Raw genomic sequence first — 27029 nt, forward strand, 5'->3', positions numbered from 1 at the left:
AAAGTTAAAAGAAGTTCCATAAATGAAACCAGCAATGAAACCCAACAAACAGCAGACAGAAACAATATTTGTATCCCCAAGTGGGATATGCGATTTGTTGAAACGTCGTGTCACGTCTGGATTCAAACGCTGGCTTGGCACTCACGGCCTTTCTGTGGAAGTGGACTCAAGCATCTTTGACGTTGATGCTGAAGAAAACCTTTAGTCGTGGGCAGCAAGTCTCTGAGCCCCTGAGTGCACATCAACTCTACTACTGTCACATGAGCCAGGCAGTAGAGATGGCTCTAGTTATACTAGTAAGGATAATAAATCTTTACTTTACACAACAGACTGAGGTTGGAGCGGTGCTACACTGATCGACTGTGGCAATTCTTCCTTCCATTTTACATCAGAGGTTCACCAGAGTCAGTAGTGGCAGCATTTGGGTACAAGATAGGAACGAAAGCTTTGAGCAGACATTCACTTCTACACTGACAATAACATCCTCAACCCTGCCAAAGGCTGACTAAGATGAGGTTCAAATCAAAAAATAAAGGCAATTTGAAAATTATATGGTACCCACAGTAGCTAGAAGCTGATGCAATACAACACGTACGCAATGGCTTATGGGTAGTTCAATCATGCAAATTCTGAGAATATCAACTCTGTTGAGCAATCCGGCAGTGGAGCGTCAATGTTCTCATTTGATCTTGGCTTCAACTAGACTAAGAGCAGAGTGCTGCACCCTGCATGTTTGAACTGGCCAATCAGAAGGTCCCCAGCAATGTGATGCATAGTCACATGGTGTAGGCTTGACACAGAAGTATGAACCAGGCCTATAATCCATTTCTGGAGGTAGTGCCAGTCCAGAAACACTCAGAATGGGTATTTTGGGAATGTAGGTGAACACAAGGTGTTTGGGAAAATGTAAGGCAACTATTAATAATGATAACAGAATCAACTTGTATATCGTATATGGTTTCATGCCACAAAAGAGCACCACAGATGCAATGTTTGCTCTGAGGGTGTTGATGGAGAAGTTTAGAGAAGGCCAGAAGGAGTTCCATTGCGTCTTTGTGGACTTGGAGAAAGCATACGACAGGGTGACAAGAAAGGAGCTGTGGTATTGTATGAGGAAGTCAGGAGTGGCAGAGAAGTACGTATGGGTGGTACAGGATATGTACGAGGGAAGTGTGACCGTGGTGAGGTCTGCGGTGGGAGTGATGGAGGTGGGATTACATCAGGGATCGGCTCTGAGCCCTTTCTTATTTGCAATTGTGATGGACAGGTTGACAGATGAGATTAGGCAGGAGTCCCCGTGGACTATGATGTTTGCTGATGGCATTGTGATCTGTAGCGATAGTAGGGAGCAGGTTGAGGAGACCCTGGAGAGGTGGAGATCTGAGAGGAGAAGAGAGGAATGAAGGTCAGTAGGACCACCAAGATAGAAAACGTGTGTGAATGAGAGGGAGGTCAGAGGAATGGTGAGGATGCAGGGAGTAGAGTTGGCGAAGGTGGAGGAGTTTAAATAGTTGTGATCAACAGTACAGAGTAATGGGGATTGTGGAAGAGAAGTGAAGAAGAGAGTGCAGGCAGGGTGGAGTGGGTGGAGAAGAGTGTCAGGAGAAATTTGTGACAGACGGGCATCAGCAAGAGTGAAAGGGAAGGTCTACAGGACGGTAGTGAGACCAGCTATGTTATATGGGTTGGAGACGGTGGCACTGACCAGAAAGTAGGAGACAGAACTGGAGGTGGCAGAGTTAAAGATGCTAAGATTTGCATTGGGTGTGACGAGGATGGATAGGATTAGAAATGAGGACATTAGAGGGTCAGCTCAGGTGGGACGGTTGGGAGACAAAGTCAGAAAGGTGAGATTGCGTTGGTTTGGACATGTGCAGAGGAGAGATGCTGGGTTATACTGAGAGAAGGGTACTAAGGATAGAGCTGGCAGGGAAGAGGAAACGAGGAAGGCCTAAGTGAAGGTTTATGGATGTGGCGAGAGAGAACATGCAGGTGATGGGTGTAACAGAACAAGATGACGAGGAGAGGAAGATATGGAAGAAGATGATCTGCTGTGGCGACCCCTAACGGGAGCAGCCAAAAGAAGAAGAAGAAGAAGGTTGCGTTCATTCTGAAAGGGGAGGGATTAGATAGAAATGGAAATGGACGTTCAAGAGAGGCCTTCTCGATATGGCTTATTATTAGCATAACAAAGAAGTATATGTGGGAAACAAAAGGTATTATGATAAGGTGGGGTGTAAACAGAGATGGGCAGTGGGTGAAAAAGAATTTGGAAAATGAGATGGATATAGAGAGATGCTGCTATGGAGAGAGAGGAAGGTCGACGACTACCTGTATTCAATTCCAAGTCGATGCAGATCGCAGAATCAGAGCCGTACAAAATGAGCAAGATCTAATTCCTAAGCAACAGCGCCAATCTCAGAGATGAGTGCAATCCTACCGTGGCAGTGTCATGGGGGGCCCCCACCCCTTTGGCTCAGTATTCACAGCATAAGCGTCAGCTGTCATGTCTCGTCTTTTTTGACTTCTGATTCCCATTTTGCTCTCATGATTTGGTTGCCTCAATGTTTTGCCTATTTTTTTTGCCTCTAACCTGTTTCTCCCATCTGACTGGGATTGTTGCTTCCTGTTACCATCTCCCAGTTGCATTCCATTCTCATAATAATCCATTGGTCCCAGTGTGTTGTAATGCCATCATCCTTCAAATGGTCCTTCCTTCTTCTACCACCTCAGCCCTGACTGATCATCTCTAGCAGCCATACAGCCTTGAATAACCTCAGGTGTGGAGTAGTCAGAACTCCCCCTAGTGGTCGCCAGTATGGCTTCTAACTTTTCTTTTCTGTTTTACAGCATCAACGTAACGTTTCTTGTTTTTCTTTATATTTGATTATACTTAGTGTAGCGTCTTTCATCAGTTTTATTCTTCCTTTACCCTTAACCTCTAGTCTTTCATCTATTTATATCTGAAAACCGCATGCTGAATCGGATTACTCCAAAGAAATCAGAATTTTGATCAAATCTTTTGTCTGCAGCAAATCGCAAATCTTATTATACATTACCGAGAGCCGTGCTAATGGGTGCACGTCGACTTTGGATTTGATTTATGATTTTTTTTATTAATGCACCCAATTTATGAGGGATCACCCGCAGGATGTGATTCATCGTTCCAATGTGATCGAGCCAGAGGGCGCTGCTCGGTGGACTTGGACGTTTATCTAAATTGAGAGAACGGTTTTACAAGTGATCGATCAAACAGTTTCTTATTATGTCATAGTGCGCCTTTCATAGAGTTCACCGCCATGTGGTATTTTTACACAGCCAACAAGAATTCATTTCAAACTAGGCCATCAATACAAGAGGTTCTGATTACAGCGATTACTGTATGGAGGCATTTCTTGGGAATTTCTGCAATTTTCTGGCTGATTAATTCACTATTTCTATTGATTTCAAATTTAGCTATCCTTCCATCCATCCCATTCTTCAACCCCATTCTCTAGGGTAGTGTGTTGGGGCCCTGAGGGCATATGAAATTCAATGTCATTATAATGGGAATAGGTGGGAAGCGTCTGTATACTGTGTGGCCCGACACACAGACACCCGACACAAACAGATGTTCTTTCCTGCCTGGTACCCTGTGCTACCTGGGACAGGCTCCAGCCCCCCAGTGACCCTACTCAGTTATGGTGGTGGTACCCAGGCTCAGTTAGGGTACACAGTCTGGACCCCCTGACGGTCATAGCAAAGGACAACCTTTGGCACGACCTAATGTCACTCAAACAAAACTGAGTGCCATTATGAACAACACTGCACATCCTCTTCTGTGACACACCAACACCGAGGACTTTCAGACAACGAGTTATTTATCAGAAGTGTGTCAAGAAACATGACGGGGGGGTCGCCTGTATAGCACCTCAGTAGGACAGGGACTTCAAGTCAGAACTATTATTGCTTATTAATATACCTAAGTTCAGTGGGTTGTCACATCTGAGCTGAGTTGGGGGGGAGATGCCAAAGATATGCCAGTTAGGTAGATTGGCATGTGTGTGTTCACCCTTCAATGGACTGTTGCTCTCTCCGGGATTAATAATATAATAATAATAATACATTTTATTTATATAGCACCTTTCCCCTGCTCAAGGTGATTTCCTGCCTGGTACCCTGTGCTACCTGGGACAGGCTCCAGTCCCCCAGTGACCCTACTCAGTTATGGTGGTGGTACCCAGGCTCAGTTAGGGTACACAGTCTGGACCCCCTGACGGTCATAGCAAAGGATGACCTTTGGCACGACCTAATGGCACTCAAACAAAACTGAGTGCCATTATGAACAACACTGCACATCCTCTTCTGTGACACACCAACACCGAGGACTTTCAGACAACGAGTCATTCGTCAGAAGTGTGTCAAGAAACACGACGGGGGGGTCGCCTGTATAGCACCTCAGTAGGACAGGGACTGGCAAGTCAGAACTATTATTGCTTACTAATATACCTAAATTCAGTGGGTTGTCACATCTGAGCTGAGTTGGGGGGGAGATGCCAAAGATATGCCAGTTAGGTAGATTGGCATGTGTGTGTTCACCCTTCAATTGACTGTTGCTCTGTCCGGGATTAATAATATACTAATAATAATAATAATAATAATAATACATTTTATTCATATAGCACCTTTCCCCTGCTCAAGGTGATTTCCTGCCTGGTACCCTGTGCTATTTGGGATAGGCTCCAGCCCCCCAGTGACCCTACTCAGTTATGGTTGTGGTACCCAGGCTCATTTAGGGTGCACAGTCTGGACCCCTTGAAGGGCGTAGCAAAGGAGAGAATGAAGACGAGATTGAGTGCCATTATGAACGACACTGCACATCCTCTCCGTGACACACCAACACTGAGGACTTTCAGACAACAAGTTATTCAGCAGAAGTGTGACAAAAAATGCAACTGGGGGTCCTTTATAGCAACAGCAATATGCCTGTATAGCACCTCACTGGGCCTGGCAATAACAAGGTAGAAGTTTTCTTTCTTTATTTTTACTGTAGTACTAGGGTGTTGTACTGCGTTAGCCATTATGAATGTAGTGAAAAGTCAAGCAAAATGACACCTTTTATTGGTTAACTATAGTTATACCACACTGCCGACTAGAACATCACATACGTAAAGGGACCATTTTCCTGCAGATCATCTAGTGTGGTCTACCTAAGTCTCTGTATGAAATGTCCCGACACTGCACTCTATGTGGGAGAAACTGGACAAACACTCTGCCAGAGAATGAATTTACACAGATTCCACATTAAACATGGCAACACAGATGTTTCTGTAGCGGCCCACTTCAACAGCCATGGACACTGTGAGAGGGTCTTTACAGTCACAGTGCTTATGGGCAACTTCAGAACACAGCAAGAGAGAAAAGAATGGGAAGTCAAACTCATGCTAAAATGTAACACATTACAACATGGATTGAATAGAGACATGGGTCTTATGGCCAGATATGAGGATTGTTTGCATCTCTCAGACTGACACAGACAGCCTGACTACAGACCACATTGTTTTGAAAAACTCATTTGAAACTTCTAAAGACTTTGTTGGACAGTTATCTTATCTAAAGATCTTGACCATACATTGTTCTTCTCTCTTGTTAAATGAACCCTAGCCTGAAGGAGTCTATCAATTTTTTACATTTAAGATGTCTCACTTAAAGGTTTTCCAATGTTTTTTCTTGTCCTAGTGTGTATATAAACACAGGGACTTCCAGTTTCTGTTTTACATCTTTCCTGAAGAAGGGGCCTGAGTTGCCTCGAAAGCTTGCATATTGTAATCTTTTTAGTTAGCCAATAAAAGGTGTAATTTTACTTGACTTTTCACTTTATTTTTACTAAATAACTTCCAGAATGGCTTGTATTATTATATTATTTGACTTATGGCTGAAAAAAAAATAACACTGAATACTTGCCCAAATACAAACCATGCATTGAAAAAACTGGTCAGACTTGACAGAACAGTCAGCATCGTCATTATCTCCAGACTAATAGAATTTAATTCCATTCAGCAAGAGTGATGACCGTAATGGTTTAGTGTGGCAATAAACGGCACCGCCTGACAAAATTGAGAGTGAAATGTGAGCAGTTAAATTAGTCAGATATTCTGTAAATCAAAAAAAAAAAGCACTCCAACTCTGCAGGGCGTGCGCGAAGAGGCGGGCAGCGAGGCTCCATGACACAGTGTACTCTAAGTCTGCCAAGACGAGAAGGTGCCGTGCAGAACAGGTGTTAGGGTTCACACATCTCCATGCTCAAGGCTATTAAGTGCATAATGCAGTCAGAAAATCAGGGATAATGACGTGCTTAGCATTCTTTGTAGCAGAACTGAGAATTCACTCAATTTGGTGTTTGAAATCGAGACGGGGATCAGTGCCATCTTTACAAAAAAAAAAAGAACTTGTGGGAAAAAACTTGCCGCAGGGCCGGCTCTGTCAATAACTGACTTCTAATTTGGGTTCATCTCCCTGAGTCAAGCGTTTCAGAGGAGCTGGCAGGATCCCTGGGGAAACCTCGTTTACCTTAATGGGGAGCGAAGCGTCATTGATGGGTTTTTACTTTAAAGTGGGGTCTGTTTTTAGAAAGCATAAAGATATGAAAGGCATTAAATATGATAGATAGATAGATAGATAGATAGATAGATAGATAGATAGATAGATAGATAGATAGATAGATAGATAGATAGATAGATAGATAGATAGATAGATAGATAGATAGATAGATAGATAGAGTGCTATCATAGATAAAGATCAAAAGATAAAGCATAAACAGGTGTAGGATTAGATAGATAGATAGATAGATAGATAGATAGATAGATAGATAGATAGATAGATAGATAGATAGATAGATAGATAGATAGATAGATAGATAGATAGATAGATAGATAGATAGATAGATAGATACTTTATTAATCCCAATGATTTAATTTAATCACAAACACCATCAGCAGTTTGGGGTGTTTGGTGGAATGAGATTCATTAAATCAGTGTCTGTGATGCACCATTTGTTGGAATGACAAATGCAGAATGTATTTCTCTCTTATATTTGGTATGTGTAAGAGCCAATCTTAGAAAGTTAAAGTTTTCAGTTGTGGAAGATGACCCGGACACAGACAGGCAGACACGTTAAAGTCACCCAACACACGTTTATTTACACTGTCCATTATGTACAAAAGTGCCACACAAACCCCTAAAGTCCCCAAAGTCCTGGCCAACAACAATACCCTCTCTCTCTCTTCAGGCCGCCTCCTTTCCTCTCCTCCCAAGTTCCGTCCTTCTTCCACCCGACTCAAGCCCCTGAATGGAGAGAGGCGACGCCTTTTATAATCACCCGGATGTGCTCCAGGTGCCTACCGACAATCTTCCGCCGGCACTCCCCAGTGTGGCCTAAGTGCCGGCTGTGCATCCGGAAACACTCCCCGATCTTCTTCCCCCCAGCACTTCCGGGTGTGATGGAAGTGCTGAGGTCCAGGGCATTGGGGCGCCTCCTGGCGGTGACCACGGGCCCCTACAGGGTTGAGCTTCAAAGCTCTGTACCCGTGGTCCCCATAGCCTCCACATGGTCTGGGGGTGGCGTAAGCCCTCCTCCAGTCCTCCGGGGTGTCCCGGCCGGGTTGCCCCCCCAGCCACCTGTGACACAGTTAAACTTATATTAGTATTTGCTTAATTTGAATAGAATATAATTTTCTTTTCTAGTCACAGACAATGCTATTGTCTCTTCTCCCTATAAGTTAGTAAGAGATAGAACTTTCTTGCTATAACTGAGATACAGTGTAATAATGGAGTCAGTTGTTGTTTAGAACAGGTCCCAGTATACAAGGACTTGAAAGACCCATTTTCAACTTAGAAATGGGGTAGGCATACAGTTTTCTGACCGTCCTCTAGAATTGGTTCAGATATGTCGTCATTTTGAAATGGTTCAGAAACATTTGAAGTGATTTGTAACGATTTGAAATGTAAAAAGATTTAAGCTTAGAACAGAACTTTTCTTAACAAGACTTTTTCATTTTTTTTGCTATTTATATTTTTCTTTTTTGTGTGAACTGTTTCACTTTGAATTTTAACTAAAACTTTTAAAAACGAAGATATTTTGTCTGTGTAATCGTTTCCGCACGTCAGGCTTTTGCTGAATCCCATTTTTAAGTTAGAGCTGCTGAACTTTGGTAATTTTGGGAAAACGCAGTTACAGTATGTAATTTTTAAAAAACAACATTAATTTTTGTGATGCACCATTATTTGGAATGATAAATGCAATACATTTTATTACTAAACTTGTTTGTGATGTGCCATCAGTTGGAATAATAAACACAATATATATGTATCTCTAATTTGACATTTGGTATTGATATCATAAAAGCAGTGTTAATGTATGCAATGTAGTGTCTGTTGGAATAACAAATAAAATGCATATGTCTCTGTTATATGGCATTTAGTACGAGATTTGCAACAGCAGTGTTAATGTTTTGGATATGCCATCTATTAGAATGATAAATGTAATGCATTTTATTATTAAACCTGATTGTGATGAACCATGTGTTGGAATAGTAAATGCAATGCATATACCTCTCCTTTATGCCATGTGGTATGGAATTCATAAAAGCAGTTTTAGTGTTTGTGATGCGCCATCTTTTGGAATGAACAGCACCCTAGTGGCCACAATACTTACAGTTCAAAATATAGAGACAAGTGGGAATAAAAGAGCATAGGGGAAAACAAGGCACAGTCAGGTAATAAAACATACAGGCGAGATGTTAGAATGTGAGTTGTGCTGTTTAAGTTACTTTGGGTTAAAGTGTTAAATAAACAAATACATAAATAGGCCTTGTAATGACCTGGCATCTCATCCACAGAAAATTTCTGCTTTATGTCCTGTGCTGCTGAGACAGGCTTTGGACCCCCACAGCCCTGAAGTTTATTAAGCAGGCTTACATTTGGTTATGTTATATTGGATTGCAGATTTTAAAAATGAGATATAAATGTAATCCAACGTTTGGCTGTGAGATCTAGAAAATGAGCTCTATAGGCAATACAAGCAAGCACACAGAATATACCAAAAACAAATATAAGTGATGAGAATAAACCTTAACTATATGAGCTGAGATAAAAGCTAAAGATACAAAGTCACAGCACAGCGCGGCAGGACCAGCAGGGAGGGATTTTCCTTGATAATGAGTTGCTAATGAGTGCCAGTTCCCCACTTCCATCCCATAATAAATCACACGGCCGGGGAACAGCTGTGGGACTGAAAGGCAGGCAATTCCAAACAGAGCTTAGTTTGTCTGGAAATCATATATAGGAAGTAAAAAAAAAAAAAAACACCTAAAGTAGTAGGAGGAGGAGACGGAGTTCATGGAGAGTCTCTGAAAATGACACTCAGAGCCCTGAAAGAAAACAATTAGAGATCTGGACAAGCAGAAGTGCGAAAAAGCCACTGTGACGGACTGCGATGATGGCAGAATTAGGAGAGACTCGGCAGCCATAGGACAGCCCTTAAACACTGACCTGGACACAGAGAGCCTGGAGGATTTCAAAAATGGGGACAAGTAAAGGGAAAAAGAGTCAAAATGGGGGACTCGACAAGAGAGACAGTCAGGGCAGAAAAAAGTACTATGTAATTTAAATAGATAGATAGATAGATAGATAGATAGATAGATAGATAGATAGATAGATAGATAGATAGATAGATAGATAGATAGATAGATAGATAGATAGATAGATAGATAGATAGATAGATAGATAGATAGATAGATAGATATAACAGGCACTATGTAATAGATAGATAGATAGATAGATAGATAGATAGATAGATAGATAGATAGATAGATAGATAGATAGATAGATAGATAGATAGATAGATATGAAAGGCACTTGTAACAGATAGAGGGCACTATCGCTCCCTTGAACCCTTGTTCGAGACGCCAGACACCAGGTAAAAGTCCAATATGACTTTATTTTATCAATAAACAGTGCACAAAGCACCCTACACTCCACAATACTCATATAAATAAACAATAATCAATCACTAATCAATCCTCCACTCCCAGACGCGTTGCCACCCTTCCACCCAGCTCAGCTCACTGTCTGGGATTTCCCATAGTCCTTTTATAGTCCTTGACCCGGAAGTGTTTCTCTCTGTCCATGTGATTGTTAACACTTCCGGGTCAAATAAAAACTCCTTTTCTTCAACCCGGAAATGAGTCATTCGCTCTGTCGCCGTGACTAATACGCACTTCCGGGTTATAGGTGAAACAAAAGTCCCTGAGCCTTCCTGCAGCGTCCCTTGGAGGTTCCCATGGTATCCAGCAGGGCTCTGATGAAAAACTCCACTGTCCATGCTGCCCTGCTGGAACTCTGGGCACCTCTGTGTTGCAGGCAGGGCTCCACCTGGCGGCTTGGGGGTATTGGCCGGGATGAATGGCCGGCCATATTCCACACACTATATAATAGATAGATAGATAGATATGAAAGGCACTATATAACAGATAGATAGATAGATAGATAGATAGATAGATAGATAGATAGATAGATAGATAGATAGATAGATAGATAGATAGATAGATAGATAGATAGATATGAAAGGCACTATATAACAGATCAGTGGTCCCCCTGGACCCCCTGAGGCGGGAGGATTTTGTTTCAGCCAACTTCTGTTTTTAATTTGGACCCCAAGCCTAATTAAGTGAGTTGTTATTTTTCAGATTCTGTATTTTGGGTCACTGAAGAACTTATGAACATAAGCAGTAATTTATGGATGACGTATTTTTTTCTTTACTTCTTATTTATGTTCTTCCTGATTTCCATTCTGACTTTCCATTACTGTCTAATCAGTGGGTCTGACTCTGAAGCAGTTGTAATGTTTCACCATTCAGTGTTTTGCTCACCAGGATGTCTGCTTTGCTTGTTTTCACATTTACATTAAAATTAAGATAGCAGACTACACAAAAATAATTATAAAATAATAAGAAGAGGAGTCCATGCTTTGCCAGGCGTTGTTTTAAATCCTCATGACCAGAACAGATGTAAGTATCCAACAAGACGTTTTCTCTCCAAAGAGGAAAAATGCTGTAAGTGCTTCCGTTCCAATCCATCTCCTGTTGCAGAGTGTCACTCATTCACGTCAGATGGTCACTTTCCAGACTCAACAGAGGTAAACCACCACCAGTCTGGGGCACAAGTGGGCACGGTTTTTGTAGCCTGGACACCCAAACTGCTCCCAGGACTCCAGATGAGGCCTCACCAGTGTGTTATAAAGCTTCAGCAGAACCTCCTTGCAGTTAATTCCCCCAAGAAGGAAGATAGCGAGGACGACCGAAACAGCTGAAGAGGTGCCACATGTGCCAATGTCAAAGTGCAGGGGCTGCTCGGGGGTCTTAAACCTCTGAAAGGGGAGCAGGCAGGGTCACCAGCACAACTGGGAGACAGAGGCAGCCTGAAGGGAGTCATTCAGTGTTTGGTTTGTGTCTTCAGTTAGAGCTTTGATGTCATTTCATTGTTTATCTCCCTTATCTTCCATCTTCATCACTTTTCATCACTAAAAAATATTCCTGAAGGCCTACTGCGTCCTCGGTGATGACAGACCCACTGAAGTTTGAGTTTCGTTTATAGGATGTTTTATCCTTTGTTTGATGTATTTGCACGTGTGACCTGCTTGCTTACCCAACTCATCTGAATGAAGCAGGACTTGAATTCAGATTATTGACCACATTCCAAGTTTTTGACGAGTCTTTTCTGTCCTGCTGCTTGACTCCCATTACCACAGTGCAGGTCACTGGTGTCCCTGAAATTTAGAAAGTCTGTGAGGAATGGAGACGCAGTTTCATTTCATTTACAGCTGTCTGTGCATTGAGACATCAGTTTGGTGTTTCCTGACCTGCCTTATCAGGCCACATTGAGCTCGGAAGTGAATCTGACATGGCGTTCAGTATCAATGACAGTCAAAAAGTAAACATACTGAGCCGAGTCCACATGCCGGGCCCCCCAGTCTCTTCTCATTCGGCTCAACATTTGAAAAGACGCAACGCCATTCAGCCTCTGAGCAGGGCTGAATTTGATTGACCTATGGCTGCATCTTAAAGCTTTAAACATTGTTTTGAAGTTGAGAATTTTTTGTTGCTATGGCAGAGCTCCCAGAATCCACTTCAGTCAGCCCTAATGCAGGCCTGTCGCGACTTCTCAGTTACAGTAGGCAATGCAGTTAGCGACGGAGTGGGTGACTGAAATGGAACTTACATGATGTGAGGGCAGCTTCCTAATGCAGTTACTCAGCTAAATATACGCCGCGTGGTGCCAATGACTGACAATCTGGGGACTCAACTCGAGCCCGAGGTGCTGCAGCACTTCATAAAGGCAATTCTTAGCTTCCTCGACAGTTTTTGTGTTGTTTCATGTAAACTTGGACAAAGAATGATATCAACTGGCTTAACACATGCTGTAACAAATGTCAAAGATCTTTAAAGCACATGCGGAATGATATAGGTAGATATTTTAGTATAGTCGGCAGGATCACAAAATTACAATGATAGATAGATAGATAGATAGATAGATAGATAGATAGATAGATAGATAGATAGATAGATAGATAGATAGATAGATAGATAGATAGATAGATAGATAGATAGATAGATAGATAGATAGATAGATAGATAGATATGAAAAAGTTTGGGAACCCCTCTTAATTCTTTGGATTTTTGTTTCTCATTGGCTGAGATTTCAAAGTAGCAACTTCCTTTTAATATCTGACATGCCTTATGGACACAGTAGTATTTCAGCAGTGACAAAAAGTTTATTGGATTAATAGAAAATATGCAATATGCATCATAACAAAATTAGACAGGTACATAAATGTGGGCACCCTAACATAGATATTACATCAATACTTAGTTGAGCCTCCTTTTGGCCTCTAGACGCTGTCCTCCTATAGCCTTTGATGAGTGTCTGTTTCTGGATGGAGGTATTGTTGACCATTCTTCATACAAAATCTTTCCAGTTCAGTTCAATTTGATGGACAGCCTGCTTCAAATCATCCCATAGATTTTCGATGATATTCAAGTCAGGGGACTGTGACGGCCATTCCAGAACATTGTACTTCTCCCTCTGCATGAATGCCTTTGTTGAATTCCAACTGTGTTTTGGGTCATTGTCTTGTTGGAATATCCAACCCCTGCGGAACTTCAACTTTGTGACTGATGCTTGAACATTATCCTGAAGAATTTGTTGATATTGGGTTGAATTCATCTGACCCTCGACTTTAACAAGGGCCCCAGTCCCTGAACTAGCCACACAGCTCCACAGCATGATGGAACCTCCACCAAATTTGACAGTAGGTAGCAGGTGTTTTTCTTGGAATGCGGTGTTCTTCTTCTGCTATGCAAAGTGCCTTTTGTTATGACCAAATAACTCCATTTTTGTCTCATCAGTCCAAAGCACTTTGTTCCAAAATGAATCTGGCTTGTCTAAATGAGCATAGATAGATAGATAGATAGATAGATAGATAGATAGATAGATAGATAGATAGATAGATAGATAGATAGATAGATAGATAGATAGATAGATAGATAGATAGATAGATAGATAGATAGATAGATAGATAGATAGATAGGTGTGAAAGGCACTATACAACAATAGATAGATAGATAGATAGATAGATAGATAGATAGATAGATAGATAGATAGATAGATAGATAGATAGATAGATAGATAGATAGATAGATAGATAGATAGATAGATAGATAGATAGATAGATAGATAGATAGATAGATAGATTGCCTTCTTTACTGCAGCTCATTTTTCTGTGGTGGTCCTACTTTGTATGAATTCAAGTGTATCTTCTTTCTGTACATTAAGCTCTACTGTTGAGCTCCAGTGGGTTTAATAATTGCTCTCAGTGGGCTACAGGACAAGACAAATAGCTCAATTATTTGTTCTTGATTTGTTTGTTAAGCTAAGGCCCATCAAGTACTGTTAATATTTTCCTTTGCCTTTAAATGAGACAGCTTTTCTACTTTGAAGTGCGTGTCCTAATTACTTAACAATATTAGTATAAGTGCAGTGCAGCTATTACAGTTTATTTGCTGGGCAGATCTTATAACAGATTTGCTAAGTACTTATTGATCACTACTTTACAAAGTTTGATTATAAAATAGCAGGTGAATAAAGCTGTTGTCTATTTTTTTTTCATTTTAAATACAGCAAAACAATGCATACATACAGAGCTGTTGTTAAAATCATTACTAGCGTAATTTGTTCAGAGGTATAAAGCAGAACAACACCAAGCCACATACTCCAATTGTGCTCAATTATTTCTAAAGTGACTATATATATATATATATATATATATATATATATATATATATATATATATATATATATAGTCACACATGTGCGCTTAAGAGGCAGCCAAAGGATCCAAATGAGAGTGAAAGTAATACAAGTACTAACACCTTTTTCTCTTTTTCAAAAGACAGACAGAAAAATAACAAATCTTTTCCAGCTAACCACAACACACTTACCTTTAAGACGACATCACTTCCGGTCCCAACTGATGACATCACTTCTGTCTCCCTCCAATGACGTCACTTTCCAGTCCCCATTTGATGACATCACTTTCAGCCCCAAATAATGATGCCATTTCCGATCCCCATCTGATGACCTCACTTCCGTCTCATCTGTGACAACCTCACTTCCAGTTCCTGTGTGAATGTCATTTCTGCTCCATCTGTTTTATGCCGTTTCCTTCCCGTCTTTCATGATATATAAAAACCACCACTGCTGTTACAATTTATCGAATGAAAATCTTGCATATGACCAGAAGATCAGTCCAAATTAATTACTCTTTGCCTAGAGAAGCAGGGAAGCTTCCTCAACACTTTGTCTTTGTGTTCTGTTTTTGTATATATATATATAAACTAGCCATGTGCGCCCAACTATGTTGCGCGTGTTAAAGTTGTCTGTGAAGGGCGTGTTCATCTTGCGCTCCCATTGATGCAAAAGCAAGAGCACTGTTGTATGAACGTATGTTGTCTTTGAAATTTTTGGAATGTTCATGAGTATTTGTTTTCAATTGTTTCATCACTTCTGGATAATCATGCAACGGTGGTAGTTGGACTTTTCCTTTATGGCAGCAAGATGTAAATTTGCTATCACTTGGTCTTTCCGATTTAAAGTTAGTTGATTGATAATATTGACATATTTCTGTCATTGCTCCACAATAATGTTTAGGAACATCATTTTCGTTGAATGGGCAAAGTGCAATTCTTTCAAGTTCAGGTTGTGGTTGTCTTGACATTTGGTACATAGAACATCAAATTTGAAGCCTAACATTTCTCTACTGATTGGTTTCGTTAGCTAAACATTGTTGGTCATTTTCACGTTGCATCGTTAATCGTTGTTGCCGTTGACTGTCTGACTCTTGTCTACGTCTACGATTTTGTCGTTCCATCCTTTGTAGATGCCGGTTTTCGCTTTCTCTGGCAATATTTCGCTGACTTATTTCACCTTGCCTGGCCAGCCTTTGTTCAGGTGACTCTCGGTCTCCTCTGCCAACTGGTGTCGACGTCTTTCACCTTGCTTTGAGAGTCTCTGACTCCGTTCACAGTCCGTCTCGTTTTCATGACGCTGTCGTTTCCTCTCACGATCCCTTCTCAACCTTTCTTCTCTCTCCTCATCAAGTTCGTTTCTTTTCATTTTAATTTTTTGTACTCGAGGTATGATTGCTACTCAAGGTAGTCTTTGTTTGCCACTCAAGGTGGACTTTGAATTTTTTGTTGCCCAGAGAAGGGCAGTTGGGTTGTTTGCACTGAAAAGTGCAGTTCCTTTTAGAATTGGTGTCACCAGTGATTTGAACACAGATGCTGGTGTCGACAGTAGTTCCACCACACGTTGTCTAATCTCGCAGGTTGCTTTGTGGCAATCCAAAGAGTAAGGAAGAACCAATGCTTCTTTGTTGAACTCCAAACGCCGACTGATGGAAAATCACAGAAGTGTGTCCGACTTATATATATGACTTGTATTAATAAAGGCACGCGTAAATAAAAGCGAGCTTCAAAACGGCGACCTCAATTGAGCGTGGCGAATAATTTAGTTCAAATGGCTCTGGAATATGTGAAGAGCAACAAAGGCGCAGATCTACTCGTAGTCGAAGGCTACACATTCAGAAAGGAGAAAACTATTAACAGGAAACACATCTGGAAATGCACTGAATATAGGATTGGAAAATGTTCGTCTTGCTTAGAAGTTCATGCATTAATTAATTGGATGTTTTGATATTCTTGCTTTCGCCTTTTTATACGTTCAATCATTGCCTTTGGGTAATAAATTTTCTGTAATAATTTTGTTGCGTTTCCCTTTATTCGATGCATCCAACTGAGGTTGCCCTTTTGAAGCTCGCCTTTTTGTGCGTGCCCTTATTGAAGGATACCGCGTCGGTTGAACATGAATTCGCAGACAAACAAAGATCAAGATCCAAATGAAGATTATATATAAAGATTAGTTAATTTAAAGCACAACAATTTGTTTAGTTTGAATGTCTGTGTTTTGAGGTGTGACTGGAGTACTACAGTCTTCAGTACTATAAGCCTGGAGGAGATTCTTAATGCAATGCCTATGTTTTAGCTGTCTCTCTACTGCCATCTAGTGCTTCTTCTTCTAATTCATTCGCGGACAAACAAAGATCAAGATCCAAATGAAGATTATATATAGAGACTATATATATCTATTGTGGCGGACAGCCGGGTCCCATGCTCGGCAGGGATGCCCCTTCTGCATCTGTTCCGGGGGAGCTCAATACCTCCCCCAGGACGCTCGGTGGCAGCCTCCCTGGCGGACAGTGATTCCCCAACCTCTCGCATGGCTTAATGGGAGATGGAGTCCTCCACAGCCTGGTTGGGGGCTCGGATGGCCATTAGGGGGAGCTGCATGGAGTCAGAAACCCAGCTGGATGTATCTTCAGCCCCACCCGGAAGGGCAATTAGGACCAGGTGTTCAAGCACCTGGAACACTTCCGGGTGGGATATAAAAAGGGCCAGCCACCACCACTCAAGGAGCCAGAGTTGGGAGGAAGGAGACGAAGCTTGAGGAGGAGTGGTGGTAAAAGGAAGAAACTGTTGGTGTGTGTGACAAGTGCTTTTGGACTGTGTATTGCCTGTGGGTCACGGGGAAGACGTGCACCCACGGGTGAAGAAAATAAAAGTCTTGTTTGTTTATACGTGCCTCTGTGTCCATCTGTGTCGGGTCGGGCGCCCATATAGTGCCTTTGTTACACTATACTAATAAAAGGCAAAGCCCTCACTGACTCACTGACTCACTCATCACTAATTCTCCAACTTCCCATGTAGGTGGAAGGCTGAAATTTGGCAGGCTCATTCCTTACAGCTTACTTACAAAAGTTAAGCAGGTTTCATTTCGAAATTCTACGGTCGACATCGTCTGCAATGTCAAACTTTCTTATTTATGGCCCCATCTTCACGAAATTTGGTAGGTAGCACTAACCGAAACCGATGTACGTACTTATTTCGGTTTCATGTTGCCACTGTCGGACGCCATATTGAACTTTCCAACGGTCTTTTTAACTTATGGGCCCATCTTCAAGAAATTTGGTAGGCGGGTTCCCAACGCTAACTGAATCCTACTTACGTATATATATATGTCCATAGCCTGCAGCTCAGTCCCCATGTGAGGCGGCATTGGGTCCCCCATCCCCACGCCTCCCACATAGTTGGCTGCCTGCCTATATAAGGCCGTCCGTCGCTCCGGTCTCTTCATTCTCTTCCTTGCTTCGCAACAGTATTCATGTCTCCCTGCTGATAACTGCAACCTTTTTATATAATCCGTGGCTTCTCCGCTGTTTTATTGTTCGTTTATTATGATTATAGTTATTGTGTAGGTATTTCAGACTTAGTTTACATTGTTCAGGTACACATGTGCTTTATCGTTCCAATAGTACCCCCATTAACATGTCTATCGAGGTGATCACCATCGATCAAAGAACTGTCACTTACCGAGTGGTTTCCATGCCCGGAGATGGCACCTGCCTTTTCCATTCTCTGTGTTACATATTGCACAGCCATATCAGGCTCACTCTTGATATCCGGAGGAACATTGTGTCTTATGTATTGAATGACTGTGACAGGTTCAAGGTGTGGACTGATGACGGTACAGGAGATAATTATACTACACAGGAGCACTAGAAGAGTGAAATGTTTAAACCCTTCACCTATGGTTCTGCATGTGAGTTGATGGCTGCCGCTGAATTGTTCGGTTGTCGCCTTTCAAGTGTACCGAAATGGCCAAATATTTTACACCTTTGGACAACTGCCAATGCCTCTTAAACATCATAGATTCACAGGTGACGATTTGAGTAGTGGACACTTTGATGTTTATGAATGTTTAAACTCTCAAAAGCTGGATGCAAAGTTATCGATGAAACCCATTTCAATTCAAATGCCTCCAATTTCCAGTAAGGCTCTGCTTCGCAATGACAATTAATAAGTCTCAAGAACAGACCCCACAAAAGGTTGGCATTGATTTGAGGCAAGATTGCTTTTCACAAGGCCAACTATACGTTGCATGCTCAAAAGTAAGCTCAGCGGACAGCTTGGTCATATTACAACCGGAGGGGCGAACTGGCAACGTGGTATACAAAGAGATCCTTAACAAATAATTATTGATTCATTTTCCCTCAGTTTAAAAAGGTTTACTTTTCTTCTTAATAAAAATTTTAAAGCAGTACTTCACCGCTGCGAAGCGCAGGTATTTTGCTAGTATATATATATATATTGTGGCAGACGGCTGGGTGCCACCCCCAGCCGGGGTGCCCAGCAAGACAGGAGGAGGGCTCATGCCTCTTCCAGAATGCGAGAGGGCGACCGCCCTGGTTCCATTAGGGGCCACGGGTGCAGGGCTTGGAAGCCCCACCCTGTAGGGGCCCGTGGTCTCTGCCAGGGGATGCCCCCATACCTGAAGAACCCGGAACCCCAACACTTCCGCCACACCAGGAAGTTCTGGGGGGAAGGAGACTGGGAACACCCGTAGGGCTTCCGGGAATACAGCCGGCACTTCCACCACATAGGGGAGTGTCTAAGGAGTGTCGGGGATCACGTGGAGCCCATCCAGGCACTTATAAAAGGGGCCGCCTCCCTGCAAAGAAGGACTGGAGTCGGGTGAGGAGTGGACAAGGTTTTGGAGGCAGGAGAGAGGAGGCGGCCTGACGAGCAGGCAGAGAGAGTGAGAGCCTGGACTTTGGGGGAGATTGGTGCTGGAGGCACTGGGTTTGTGCACAGTAATTGTACAAATTATGTATAATAAACATGTGGTGGACTGTACAATGGTGTCCGTCTGTCTGTGTCCGGGCAGCTTATCACAATATATATATATATATACAGTACTGTGCAAAAGTTTTAGGCAGCTGTGAAAAAATGCTGTAAACAAAGAATGCGTTCAGAAATATAAATAATGATTGTTTATTGTTATCTATTTACAAAATGCAAAGTGAGCAAACAAAAGAAAAATCTAAATCAAATCAATATTTCGTGTTCCTACCTTTTGCCTTCAAACCAGCATCAATTCTTATAGGTCCACTTGCACAAAGTCAGGGATTTTGTAGGATTCTAGTCAGGTGTCTGATCAACCAATTCTACCAAACAGGTGGTAATGATCATCAATGTCACACGTAGGTTGAAACACAGTCATTAACTGAAACAGAAACAGCTGTGTAGGAGACTTCAAACTGGGTGAGGAACAGCCAAACTCTGCTACCAAGGTGAGGTTGTGGAAGACAGTTTCATGTCATGGCAAGATTGAGCACAGCAACAAGACACAAGGTAGTTCTACTGCATCAGCAAGGTCTCTCCCAGACAAAGATTTCAAAGCAGACTGGGGTTTCAAGATGTGCTGTTCAAGCTCTTTTGAAGAAGCACAAAGAAACGGGCAACGTTGAGGATCGTAGACGCAGTGGTCGGCCAAGGAAACTTAGTGCAGCAGATGAAAGACACATCAAGCTTATTACCCTTCGAAATCGGAAGATGTCCAACAGTGCCATCAGCTCAAAACTGGCAGAAACCAGTGGGACCCAGGTACACCCATCTAATGTCCATATAAGTCTGGCCAGAAGTGGTCTTCATGGAAGAGTTGCAGCCAAAAAGCATACCTCCGACGTGGAAACAAGGCCAAGCGACTCAAGTATGCATGAAAACATAGGAACTGGGGTGCAGAAAAATGGCAGCAGGTGCTCTGGACTGATGAGTCAAAAAGGCGGTTTGTTCGTCGAAGGGCTGGAGAGCGGTACAATAATGAGTGTCTGCAGGCAACAGTGAAGCATGGTGGAGGTTCCTGGAACGTTTGGGGCTGCATTTCTTCAAATGGAGTTGGAGATTTGGTCAGGATTAATGGTGTTCTCAATGCTGAGAAATACAGGCAGATACTTATCCATCATGCAATACCATCAGGGAGGCGTATGATTGGCCCCGAATTTATTCTGCAGCAGGACAACGATCCCAAACATACAGCCAAAGTCATTAAGAACTATCTTCAGCGTAAAGAAGAACAAGAAGTCCTGGAAGTGATGGTATGGCCCCCACAGAGCCCTGATCTCAACATCATCGAGTGTGTCTGGGATTACATGAAGAGACAGAAGGATGTGAGGAAGCCTACATCCACAGAAGATCTGGGGTTAGTTCTCCAAGATGTCTGGAACAACCTACCAGCTGAGTTCCTTCAAAAACTGTGTGCAAGTGTACCTAGAAGAATTGATGCTGTTTTGAAGGCAAAGGGTGGTCACACCAAATATTGATTTGATTTAGATTTCTCTTTTGTTCATTCATTGCATTTTGTTGATTGATGAAAATAAATGATTAACACTTCCATTTTTGAAAGCATTCTTTGTTTACAGCATTTTTTCACACCTGCCTAAAACTTTTGCACAGTACTGTATATCATAAATAAATAACAAACAAAGCATAAAGGTTTGGGGTTGTCCGGCCCCGTATACTGTACAGTTTGTTCAAAGGTCAGTGATTTTCCAAAAATACAACAGACAGTTAGAAATGGCAAACGGGGAACATTTATGGAGTGGGACTGGAATCGACACAGAGGAATATTGAGAAGGAACCGAGGTGGTGGATGGGAGTCATGACGTCATCGGATGTAGACGGAAGGAAGGGAAAGAACACAGAAGTGGCAGTATGTGGTTAGGGAGTCTGGGCACATTCATGGCGGGCGCTGCTACTTTCTTTCTGTAGGAAAAAAGAGAGAGAGGTTAGAACCCCTGCTCTTCCCCCTTGGCAGGAGTTTTCTTGCGTATATTGTGTGTGACAATATATATATATATATATATATATATATATATATATATATATATATATATATATATATTGTGGCAGGTGGCAGAGGCCTTTGCCCCTATAATGGAAGGTCTGGGAGAGAAAGCCTATCCATACCATTACTTCCCCGGAGCGCTAAAGGGCAACCCCACTGGCATGCAGAAGTGCCACAGGTTTGGAGCATGGAAGTTCAATCCTGCTGGCACCCATGACCTCCACCAGGGGGCACCTGGAGAACTGCTGAGCTCTTGTTTGCTGCACTTTCGCCACACCCAGAAGTACTGCCGGAAGTAGGTCAACGAGCACCTGGAGCACTGCCGGGTGCCTTATAAAAGGAACCAGTAGCCACTATTCTGGGAGCTAGAGTTGGGTGGGAGAATACGAAGCTTGTTGGAGGAGGAGTGGAGGAAAAGAGAGAGAAGAAAAAGAGAGACAGAAGAGAAGTGTGCTTTGCGTACTGTGGTTGTGCTTGACTGTGTTGTACTGGTGGGAAACTGGGGAAGGCGTTTCCCACAAGGAAAAAAGAAAAAATTAAAAATGTGTGCCCTGAACTTGTGTCCTGCGTTCGTCTGTGTTGGGTTTGGGGGGCAGGAGAGCCCCCTGCAGGCCACACAATATATATACACTTGATCATCCAAGTCTAACACCAAGTCAGTTTACGCTTCAGGAATATCAATCTGTCCAGTTAGTAAGCACAAGCCATTTTGAATTAATGTCACCTGCTTTGGTGTAAATGAAAGTGACAACAGGTGCAACAGCAAGATACCCCCCCCCCAAAAAGGCAATGGTGGCCACAGACAATTGCTCTCTCCTTATCCTTCATGACTGATTCTTCTCTGGTTTTACATTTTGCTGGTGTCCTTGTCACTACTGGTAGCACGAGGCGGTATCTGCAGCCAATTCGCGTTGCACAGGTAGACCAGCTCCTCCAGGATGGCACATCTATACACATTATCGCAAGGAAGTTTGCTGTGTCTCAAGAGCATGGAGGAGACACCAGGAAGAGAGCTGGACAAGGCCGTAGAAGGGCATCAACCTGGCAGCAGGACTGGTATCTGCTCCTTTTCATGTTTTTAAAGTGCTTCATAAAAAAAAAAAAAATAATAAATAAAATGGAGTACTAGAAGAAGATCTCAATGCTCTTCACGCACAGCTTCCAGAATGAATCCCCATTTCCAGCAAATCGTCCGTGCACCTCAATCCTCAAATGCCACATTTACAGCAGGCACGTCAGATGCGGACTCCTAATGACGAATGTGGCGTTTATATAAATTATAAAGTTGCCACTTTTGCACAGTAATTCTGTTCAACTTCTTTCTTGCACCCGTAGTCAACATTTACAGTCACAACTCTGAGCGTGTGCAGCAGGGGCCACAAGATTCCCAAGTCGAGCAAAGCAGCGCTTGTGTTCACGAGTCACCAATCAAAAAGCAGCACTCGCTAGAGCCCACCCTCTCCGCTTTGATGAGTGGAAGTGACAGGTTTAAATTCAAGCTGTATTTTAAGGTGCGTTTGGAGGAATATCATAGACAAAACTAAATAAAGGGGTAAAAAGCAGCAAAAAGAAACACATTTACTTATACTCTTTTTCTTTATTTATTGTCACATTTCACACTACTTGTATTCAATTGTGTATTTATTTTTGTCTTAAATATTCCTCTATAAAGTCATGAGACAATACGTAATGATTTGCAAATTTTACTTTTTAAATATTCAATGTCAAATTAAACACAAACTAAACCAAAGAAATGGGGCACCACCTTGGTAAGCCGTAGAATTGGATGAGAAAAAACAAAAAAACACGCAGTAAATGCAAAATAGTCCTTTCAGACTGCAGTTCTGAATAAAAACTGACTCACGATGGCCGATTTCTGGGTTATGAGTTCAAGTAGCAGGAAGGGGAGGGTCCGGGAGGAAGGACATGGAAGTGATGTCAGAGGTGGAGTGGCTGTCAATCTTCCAGTCAGCAGGGTGAGGAGAAGTGAAGGCATTAGTATACAGTGCCAACCCCTGGTCTGTCAGGTAACTACCGTCACCAAGGCCCTTAGGCTGTCTCCCAAGTACAGACCCCTTCACTTTTTCATGTCGCTGTGTGCAATTTATTTTTTTCCCTCATGAAGCGACACTCAATACTTGAGAATGACAAAGCAAAGAGAAAATGTTTGAATTTTTTACAAATTTAACCTGGACTACTATGGACAGTGGGAGGAAATCTTGATAGACACAAAGAGAACATGCAAACTCCACTCAGGGAGGACACAAGACGCAAACCCTGGTCTCCTTAGTGTCAGCCAGCAGCACCACTGTGCCGCCCCACATTTAGTTGTGCACATTACAAATCTTATATAAGTTAATGTACTTGATTCTGTATTATTGTACGGTACAGTTTGTTGTATTGTATTATAACGTCTTCTGCTGAGTGAATTTCAAGCGGTATCACTAAAATGTAATTTACATGGAAGCACTGTATGGACCATTACATAACAATTTTTTTTTTATTTACCAATGGAATATAATTTGCTAGAGAAAAATTAAAAGGCTTGACAAACAGAAGCTAATGGATGGTATTCAAAGCTCCTTTATTGTAGTTGTCATACCGTGAAAGAAGCCCTTTGAAACTGTGTACTGTATACTGAAGAAGCGCCATCAGATACGGCCTTGGCAGGCCTGCTGACATGAGAGACTGAAAGCAACTACTGCCATCTAGAGGCCAAATGGAAGAAACAAGGCCAACTGAAATAATGGCTGAAATCCATGCAAGAAGCAATCTGTTCATGCCAAAGAGAAAGAGGCCACGGAGTTAGTTAGCTGAATAGGACGTGTTAGACCAACAAGGAAGAAATGTGAAATATAATGTCATGTTACACAAGTCTGTGGTGATGAGGGGACATTCTGCTGTTCGACTCGTGATGCATTTCCTTACAGTTATTGCTAAGCTTGTATTACACTTAATTAGATAGATAGATAGATAGATAGATAGATAGATAGATAGATAGATAGATAGATAGATAGATAGATAGATAGATAGATAGATAGATAGATAGATAGATATGAAAGGCACTATATGATAGATAGATAGATAGATAGATAGATAGATAGATAGATAGATAGATAGATAGATAGATAGATAGATAGATAGATAGATAGATAGATAGATAGATAGATAGTTTTTTAGTTTTTAAAGTAACCTTTATTGTAAACATAAGCAAAAAACTGAAACATAAACATACACAATCAATACAAAAGAAAACCAAATTTCAGAATAAACAACAGAGCCATACATCAGACCCCTATTACTCCCCCTTTACTTTCCTCCTACTCCACACATTAATAATCACATGGTATTGATGCCCACCATTTCTTTCGATAGATAGATAGATAGATAGATAGATAGATAGATAGATAGATAGATAGATAGATAGATAGATAGATAGATAGATAGATAGATAGATATGAAAGGCACTATATAATAAATAGATAGATAGATAGATAGATAGATAGATAGATAGATAGATAGATAGATAGATAGATAGATAGATAGATAGATATGAAAGGCACTATATAATAGATAGATAGATAGATAGATAGATAGATAGATAGATAGATAGATAGATAGATAGATAGATAGATAGATAGATAGATAGATAGATAGATAGATAGATAGATAGATAGTGTTTTGAACAGCTCATGTACCCCGGAGCACTAGACAGCAGCCCCTCTGGGTTGCAGCAGGGCCTCAGATTCCAACAGGGCATCATGGGATATGTAGTTCTTTGGATTATTCCCATTGGGTTCCATGGGTGCCGGCATGGGGTGCTTCGGGCACTTAGGGGATCTACTTTGTCAGTTTGCCATCTCACTAGTGCCAGTGTTCCTGGGTGTGCACATAAAGGAAGACCTGACATGGACGCTAACACCATAAAGCTGGTAAAGAAGGCACAGCAGAGACTTCACTTCCTGAGTATTCTCAGGAAGAATAAGTTCTCTCAAAAACTGCTTATGTCCTTCTGTTGATGCTCTATAGCAGGGGTCCCCAACTCTGGTCCTGGAGGGCCCCAGTGGCTGCCAGTTTTCATTCTCACCCTTTTCTTAATTAGTGGCCTGTTGACTTACTGCATCTCCGTGTGGTTTGCCAGCTGCACAGCATCAGACAGGTAAGCGCTACAGGGGGTCGTCAACACTGCCCAGATCATTGAATGCCCCCTCCCATTCTTGGAAGATCTTTACAGTTCTCGTAGTCTTATCAAGACCCAGAGCATACTTCCAGATCCATTTCATCCCGGATCCTCTCTGTTTGAACTTCTGACCTCAGGCAGACATTTTAGGACAATAAAAACACAAACAAACAGATTAAAGAAACAGTTTTTATTCAAAGTATACCATAACTGAGTAAAATGCTGCTCATATTGCGAAACCTTAAATTATTCAATGAATGAATACCAGCAGAATGTGAAAAATGTCTTGTACATGTGGCATGTTGTGTATATTCTTATTACTTTTATAATCCCTTTTTGTTTTGCACTGATAGGCTGGCATCCAATTTCATTGTGTATGTGCAATGATAATAAAGATTTATGATATGATTGATAGTCCAGGACGAGCCTCACGTTGCCACTGGTCTGCAGTCATTAGGTGCCTTCTCTTTTTGTGGCCTTGGGGACAAACTGAACAGGTGACAGAGGACACGACAAAGTTAGTCAGCACAGGCCTCAAGAACTGGAGGATTGACTCCATCTGGTCCCACAGCTTTTGTGTGTGCGTAGCTTCCTCGGTTGTTTCCTTCCTTGGACAGTCCACACTGATGGCCAGAGGTGGATTTGTCACTCGCTGTTCCAGCTGATGTGGCAGGAGTTGTCAATGTGGGGAGACTAGTCATTAGAAGAAGATGATAAGTGGCACTTCAAAGGTTAAGACATTTTTAGATAAAGTTAAACAAACGGCATACGTGCCCCACACTGGGCTCATGGGCAGCTGTATGGACCAGCAACCTCAGCTCATCTCTGACAAGTCACAAACTGGGGCTTCTCCTCGCCTAGTGAGGACGTTAATGTGCTGCTTCTGTTTCTGAACAGCTCCCGAAGGACTGGACATGCAAAAAAATAACAGACGCAAGCTGAAGATGGGAGTCAACTGATACGGCAGACGAGAGAGAGAGCGAGAGCTCTGTAGGGGGGGTCAACGAGTAGACGTGACACAGACGCCTGGCAGGGGGAGACAGACAGCTGTAAACATGATGTAACTGCTTCTGCTTTGGCATGAAACAGGATATGTTAATGGATGAATAAATTGAAAACACCTGCTCTGCTGTCTTGATTATTGCTTTAGCCATCAAGGAAGAAGCGTTGCGAGGAAAACGTCCTCTTAGTGGAGTAGGGTCACTTGGTCACAGTTTGATTGGGTGCAGGCTCATAGTCCCAAAAGTCGGGTCTACTACTGAAAAAGATGAAAATGTGTTTATACATGTGTGTGAATTTATCAATGTTTTTATTTTTCCCGCCCTACAGTCACTCTGCCAGTGACTTTAGAGCCACTTCGTCACCAGAGGTCGGACATTTTTTTTCTTTTATTTCAGGCATGGTGTGGCTGGAGCTCATGGCTCTTACAGCAGCAGTAGCGTGTTGTCATTCATTAGAACATTAGAACACTCTAGACGAGAACAGGCCATTCAGCCCAACAAAGCTCGCCAGTCCT

This window comes from Erpetoichthys calabaricus, chromosome 11 (genome assembly GCF_900747795.2).
Source record: "Erpetoichthys calabaricus chromosome 11, fErpCal1.3, whole genome shotgun sequence".
NCBI classification, from domain to species: domain Eukaryota; kingdom Metazoa; phylum Chordata; class Cladistia; order Polypteriformes; family Polypteridae; genus Erpetoichthys; species Erpetoichthys calabaricus.